Genomic DNA, 7,769 nt, shown 5'->3' with positions numbered 1-7,769 from the left:
GAAGGGGCCATACAGACCATCTAGTCCAACCCCCTGCCCAGTGCAGGACCAGCCTAGAGCATCTCTGACAAATATTCATCCAGCCTCTTCTTGAAAGCTGTCAGTGAACGGGAGCCAACTACCTCCCTACTTGAGTCATGGTGACGACAGGGGTAAGAAGTCCCACCTGCTTTGGAATTTTCCCTACGTCCTCTGCTGCAGTCAAATACCTAAGCTTATGTTTAACAGGTTTTAATACTTCTTTACTGTTAGCAACACAATTTTATGCTTCGGAATCAACACATGTTTCTGAACACAATTATTTGCATTTCTTTTGGAGAAAAACCCCACTGTCTTTTGCTGCAGTCCTACGCACACTTATTTGGGAGGAAGGCAAACACCTGAACACAGAGGGGAGTTCCACTGAGCAAACGTGCAGGATCTCCAGCAACAGAGGATGCAACTGAGTGAACAGGAGAATATGACTTCTGAGAGAAAAGGTGAAGTGCTATTTGTTCCACTGTACAGTTTTCGCTAGGAAAGCTAAGCTAACCATTGAAGAGTCTGCGCCGCTCCTTCTTTGAGCTAAAATTAATTGCAGGTATTTGTCATTTATAGAGAGCTATCCATTAACACAGTGCTTTACCCAGAGAAGTATGGTAGGGGTCGGCCCCACGTAGCTTACAATCTAAAGTTATGTTGACCAAGCCATACACTGAGCTAATAACATTAAAGCAATGTTTTCAGTTGTTAGCCCTGCCTGGAGTTCAAGCTCAAAGTCGCCAATATAGGGAATGATCCACAATTCTGCTACGTCAATGCAACAAAAACACCCCAGACAGGAACCAGGATCCTCCAACCACCTGTCCAAGAAAACTGCTTGTGTTCACAACGGCTTTCACAGCCTGGGGCCTCAGTTTCCAGACCTCAGTATTTCTGGCATTTGTGGGGGGGGGGGAGTTTGCGAAGAATGAACAGCCGAACACAATGCTGAAATCCCAAGTGCCAACTGACACCAATGCAAGCAAGAAAAGAAGGCATAGAGTAGACTGCCAAAGACACTTTTTAAAAACCTGACTATTAGATGACAAAAAGCTGCAAAAGAGGTATCAAAATCTTATCCACCAGTTCAGCCAGAGAACCAAGCAACAAGGTGGATAAAGCACATGAAAAGAATCGCCCTGTCTTTCCCTGGGTAAATGTTCCTGGTGCACACATGGCCAATCCAAAAATGGATTACAAGAGAAAGGAGATCCCTGTGGACAGCTATGACTCTGCCAGAGTATCTCCCACACCTGGGCTCTTCCTGCACCAGATCTCCTTTTGACCAAAACAAGCCATCATCGTCATCTAGCGATATTTTAGTAATGGCAGCTTCATCCACAACTAGGCCACGGATTTAAGTGTTTTTATTCAGGCATTAGCCATGGCAACTAAACAGGGCTTCCAGATTCAGTGGCAATCTGCACCTGGAAGCCTTTGACAGGGGTAGACAGAAGAGAGGACTATTGGATTCTTCCTGTGCTTACAGATTTCTTGGAGGCATCTGGCCGGCCACCATGATAAACAGGCTGCTGAAATACATGGACCCTTCCTTGAACTGATCCAGCAGGGCTCTTGTTTTATTAGCGGCCAAGACCCGGACATTAGAAAGGACATCTGGAGCGCAACACAGCATGGCCTCGGAGACAGGCCAGCAGGGGCAACTAGCTAGTAACGGTGCACCACTCCGTCACTATGGACTCCCCTCTCCAAAACACCTTCCATGGTCACTTGGATTGATGCATGTGCCCTCAGGCAGCTACCAACTTGGTCAGGCACATTTTCCACAATACAGCACCACCAAGAGACTTTAACTTAACTTGTCCAATAGTGACTCTTGTGAGAATGCAAGGCGTTCTACAAAATATGAAGGAAACCACAGGGAACAAAAAAACCCACTGATGCTTGAGTCTCCCCACTGGAAATGCTCTTGTTCTGTCACACACTTCCCCAATCCTGATGCTTACTAAGGCGGAAAAGATACACACGCCTTCTTCTGTTTACTGCCGGGTAGAGCCATAAAACCTTTTCACAGACCGAGGTTGTTCCCACATGGAGGATTCTCTCTGCCTTGGCTTCCAGACTGGCATGCCTGTGTGCGTGGGAGCTTCCATATGACACTGTGCTACAACTATCCTCTTTCCAGGTTTTCCTGTCTTTAAGTCTCTCTGCCCAAATCTGGTTTACTCTGACTTTTTTAGGAAGGACACAGCCCAGCATACAAGTACAACCCTGGGAAGGAACGACTTCCCTGCAAAGGTCCTGCTCGCATCCGTGCCATCTTCCTGCTGTCAGCTCTTCACAAGCCTCATTTTCCACCAAGGGCTTTTTTAAAAAGACCAGTATAACTGCTACAGCACTCCAACAATCTTGTCACATATCTACTTCAAACCTAAACAGAACCATTACAGAGCTCGAGCACATGTGTGTGTGTGTGGGGGGGGCATAAAGTCACACTGGCAGCATGACAAGCAAGCACCAGAGAGAGCCAAGGCGGAGTTCACTGCAGAGCACAAGTGGAAGGGGGAATCAGAAAAAGGACAGAGAAAAGTACAGGGAAGACTCTCACAGGTGTATATGCTCCTTTGCCAACACTGATGCTGCTGCATTTGCAGTGGTGATGAAAGCAACCATGAGAATCCCTCGCCATGTGGGAGCCGCCCAAGACATCAAGAAATTCAGCACACACAAAAACCCAGCAAACGTATCCAAGTCGCTGCCTGTCTATTCCTGATGTAAAGAATTAGTGCTGATGCAAGGGGGGGGGTCCCCAATCTTTCTGCGTTTGTGGGCACCTCTGGAATGCTGACACAGCACGGCTGGCACAGTCACAAAATGGCTGCCACAGCTTACCTCCAGTCACACAGCAAAGAAAGCAATGCTTTTAACAATCCGCACAGCCTCTCAGATCTCCAGTGGTGAATCAGAAGCCTCGCGGGGCCTAGCCCACTTCCTTTTTTAAAAAAAACACCTGGCAGGTGCCAAGAAACATGTCGGCAGGCACCACAACACTTACGGGCACCCTGTCGGGGACCCCTGGTGTTAATGGAGACACCCACACACACTCTTTCTCCTAAGCATTTAAAAAAAAACCTTTAAGTTTGCTCAGCAGTTTAAAAGCGTAAGATTCCACTGAGCACTCAATAAAATGGGCATGTTTTTCTGTGAGGTAAGCTTTCCTGTTTCATACACCCAACTAACACCTAGCCAGCCTCCAACGTTAAAACACACAGCACAAGTACGCACAGCTGGTCTGTCTGGTGAGATTTACACACCACACACTCACCGGCCCTCTGGGAAAGGCCTGCACGCAACATCTAAAAGGAGAACCGGGAGAGTAAGCCCCCTGCCTATTAGCCATACTCCCCTTTTTGGCTAGACCCCGAGCAGAAGCGCGAGACAGAGTTTACTGTGGCCAGAATCCAAAGAGCCGCTGAGGCTTATACAAGGGGCTCACTTTAGCCCAGTGGAATTCGACTGCCTTCGAAGAGCTGCCCCGCATGCGACATCAAACTCCTTCGGAAACTCCCTCCAGTTCCAAAGGCAATTTTGCCATACATCATGGGGGCTGCTGCGTCTCAAACTCCTTACAAGCTGACACAAAAAAATTCAGTGGTTTAGGGACCCTGGCCTTTGATTTGGGTTGACTCCCTGAGCAGCTTCTTCCTTGACAGTGCCAGCTAGAAATATATTCCAAAATATGTCTGAGCATCTAATCTTGAACGCGGCTTTCCCTGCTTGGATGCCATGTTACATCTTTCAGTCCCATTGCTTCTACGTTAGGGGGAATATCTTACTTGCTTATTCTGTTTCATGGAGTTCTTCTATACCATCCAAGACTCTTGGGTGCAGTTGTTCCCTGCAAGCAGATGGGAGACAGCAACAAAATAGAATTTTTTAATTGCATCATCCCCTTATGCAAGGGGAGTTACAGGCTCACAATCCTAGGTCTTCCAAGACAATAAAGAGTTAAAAGATACTCAATACCCCACACATTATACCTTTAAGGGCTTAAACTTCAGGTGATGTCAAGACAATTGACGGAGACAGAGGAACTACAAATCGCATGAGGGCCGGGCATTACCATTTATACAAACAACTCCTTCCATATCTGACAGGGGCATCAATTGCTACCAGCCCCCTAGTTAGGAAAGATGGGAAAGAGGGAGGGGGCTGTATGAATGGGAACTGAGAACTACATTCGTTACACAATTCAGTATCAGAAGGAGGTCCAAACTTCCAGTGACACTTGCCTCCATTTCTACAACTACACTCCCCCCCCCTTTCTAAAAGCAGGACAACCCGCATATTTTCCTGACTTCTTAAAAAAAATGATTCTCTAGTAAACTTAATCTGGAATCCAATTACTACAGTCGTTATTGATAAAACGTACTACCTATATTAATAACACCAGGGTGGTCAGTGATGTTTTTACCTTGCAAGCAATTTCTTTCTTGCATAATTGATAAGCTTCCCTAAGCGAGGCACTCTTGCACCAATTAAAGCCTTCATGAAATATTTGGATAACTCAGGCTAGCAATTTCTAGCCCCTCCAGGCTACCATTTTTTTTAAAAAATCATGCAGAGGAAAGGACATGCATCTGTTATAAAGCTTCTGAGAGTGTTTAAAACTAGGGCTTGGATCCAGATTAGATGTTTCTGCAGGTATAAGGATTTCTACCCACAGCATCCCCCCCCCCTTTCACAGCAGCCCCAAATGGCCCCCCAATTCTTGTCCTGGCATCCCTTTCCCCCCAGGAAATGTATGGGGGAGATGTGGGGAAATCATGCTGGTGCCCAAGGAAACATTCATCCAAATCCAGCCCCTATATAACAACACTGAACCTTTTAACATGCTTCTAGACTGCAGCTCTTATAAAGGCAAATACATACGACATTAGACAAGAAGCTGCTTGAGGTGGGCCAGCAATTACATGCCACATTTGGAAAGGCATCACTTTGGGTGGTTAATTTTAAGAAGGGGCACTGCCACACTGGCATGAAGAGAGGAGGAGGAGATTGGATTTACACCCCATGGCTCTTCACTCGGAGTCTGAGAGCGGCTTACAAACTCCCTTTCCCTTCCCCTCCCTACAACAGACACCCTATGAGGTAGGTGAGGCTGAGAGAGCTCTTTCAAGAACTGCCCTTTCTGGCCACTGTGTGACACAGAGTGTTGGACTGGATGGGCCTTTGGCCTGATCCAACATTGGCGTCTCTTATGTTCTTATGACAGCTCTGGCAGTACTATGGCTTGCCCAAGGTCATCCAGCAGCTGCAAGTGGAGAAGCAGAGAATGAAACCTGGTTCTCCCAGATTAGAGTCCGCACACTTAACCACTACACCAAACTGGCTCTCTCTACACCAAACTGGCTAATGGCTCTGAGAGTTTCTGAAAGTGTCCTGTAGAAGTCAGAATCATCTGAAGGTGCTCCAGACGGGCCCATCCCGAAATCTCAACAAGGAGGTCAAACGAGGTAAGCTCTTGGACAGAAGGCAGGCTGCCTTCTCTCTGGACTCTTTGAAGGAAGAGAAGAGCACTAACAGAAGTCTTTCAGAAGAGGGAGAATGCTCGACTTACAGTGTATGATTGTTATGTTCTATTAACACTCTCTATGACTGTCTCTTCAGAGAGACACAACCTGTTCATTCATGGCTGCTGTTGATTCTCACTTAAGTCATTAAAAGTTGCTGCAGTAGGAGAGCCTATTGGAATTCTTACAACTTACAATTACATCACTAATACAATTATAAATTACAACTACATTGCTAATAAGCACCTACATTGTGGCTTAGGAGTTAATTACTTGTGGACTGAGCAGTATGTAAGGCCAAAACATGCGTGTCTATAAAAAATTAATTCCAAAGCTATGTTGGCACTAGGTAAAGCCCCAGGAATTATGTCTGACAAGAAGACCCTGACCGAAACAATAACTTGAATGTATAATATCCAGCTGGAGGCCTGCCAGTTGCAAACAGACTCCCATTCTTTATTTCAGGAAGGTTATATTTACCTATGTGCATGTTTTACAGAAATTTAATTTCAAAATTGGAAACTATAAAACAGTTTGCTCACACGCAAGCCTTTACCATGGACTGGGTACTGTTCCTAATTATGGTTACAACACTGAAAGCACACTGCAGGCTCAGGCACTTTTTCCCACCATGGTGTACCATTATGTTAGAAAAATCCACTCTGAGTCCTGGTGAAAGGAGAAATCCCAGTTTTCATTAGTCACGATTAGCACTCACAGGGAAAGGAGAGAAGTATTTATCGCTGTTAGTTTTTAAAATCTTAAATCCTGAGGTTTGTTGGCCTTTCGGTAAAAAAAAAGAAGAAGTATAATTAAACAAGGGGGAGTCAATCTATGGTTTTCAATAATGCCAGATGGGCCAAATGTATGGTATGATTCATGGACAAACCCCAGTGTTTGTATATGGTTCAGGCTTCTTTTGCTAACGTTATTCAAATACTGCTAACATTATTTAAATTTAGCCTGTCTAACCATGACTAAACTGAGGCTATCATACCTTGGTCACATTATGAGAAGACTCACTAGAAATGACAACAACGCCAAGAAAAAAGGAAGACCCAACATAAGATGGATTGACTCAGTCTTAGAAGCCATATGGCCCTCAGTTTTCAAGACCTGGGCAAGGCTATTAGCGACAGGACAGGACATTCTGGAGAACATTCATTTATAGGCTCAGATTTTAGCACACACACGCACACAGACATATGTAATTATTTGTTCAAATCTGAATAGGAAAATGTTCCAATCCATATTTTTCTAGAAAACCTACATCACCACCTCCAAGCCCAAGTAGAGAGAGGGGCGTTTCCCCAAGAATGGACATGGAACTATTAAAAGTATGGCCTGACATTATTCTTGGTCTATGAATGACGAGCTACATGCTGCAATTATTTTTTAAAAAGCTAGCGAATACCACAACAGAAGACTCCTCACCATTCTGAACACTTAGTTATTCTACCGGAGCTAATAAGCATTCTATTAGCAGTAGCAGGCCAAAAATATTAACTCCAAATATCCCCTCCCCCAAGACTTCCAAGACATAATATGGAAAATGCAGCTGAAAGGAGAATGCCGTGTGTTGACCCTTGATCTACTTAATTGATCTGTCATCCACTGAACTCCACAGGGCAAAAGGTGGGTTAGAAAAAGAATGCATAACAATTAGAATCTATTACACCATCCCTGCAGATAAGTCCAAAGATTTTCTGACCACCCTTCCTAATTCTATTTGTTAACTACAACATAAAAGCAAAGCGCCAACTTTCAAATAGGTCCCCCTGCTTGGCTACAGGGTGGCCAGTAAATGGCTATTTAACAGCCTGGAATTTTGTTCTTCTGGGGGAGGGGGTCTCCTCCATAGAGTTTCCAAGGGAAGAGACGTTCAGAGGTGGTTTGCCGTCGCCTGTGCAGCGACTCTGTTATTCCTTGGTGGTCTCCCATGCAAATACTAACCAGGGCCGACCCTGCTTAGCTTCCGAGATCTGACGAGACCAGGCTGGCCTGGGTTATCCAGGTCAGGGCCCGGCCTGTAATACCAGGTACCAAACCTTAAGAGACAAAACCTGGAGCTTCTGCCATTGAACGTGAACCTCAAAGAAAACTACGGGAACTATGCCTGGAGTAGCTCCAAGGACCGCCAGGCATCTGCAAAGTCGAACCAGCGACAGGTCATCAGATGATCAGACGGAGGGGCCTCCTAGGCACAGGAAGAGC

General features: G+C 45.5%; 1 protein-coding gene across 5 annotated transcripts in view; it reads right to left on the bottom strand.

Annotated features, from left to right (window-relative positions):
* TCF12 (transcription factor 12) overlaps positions 1-7,769 on the bottom strand; it is a 137,743-nt gene that overhangs the window by 104,469 nt on the left and 25,505 nt on the right. The window contains exon 2 of one of the 5 annotated variants that reach the window (XM_015409190.1): positions 3,819-3,880. The exons of the other annotated variants lie outside the window; for them this stretch is intronic. The gene's annotated coding sequence lies outside the window, so the exon portion shown is untranslated. The remainder of the gene's footprint in view (positions 1-3,818; positions 3,881-7,769) is intronic. 5 annotated transcript variants of the gene reach the window in all.

The sequence above is a fragment of the Gekko japonicus genome, unplaced genomic scaffold (assembly GCF_001447785.1).
Source record: "Gekko japonicus isolate JY-2015 unplaced genomic scaffold, Gekko_japonicus_V1.1 scaffold167, whole genome shotgun sequence".
Lineage (NCBI taxonomy): Eukaryota > Metazoa > Chordata > Lepidosauria > Squamata > Gekkonidae > Gekko > Gekko japonicus.
Note: the sequence above shows the minus strand (reverse complement) of the source record. Positions and strands in the feature narration are given on the sequence as shown.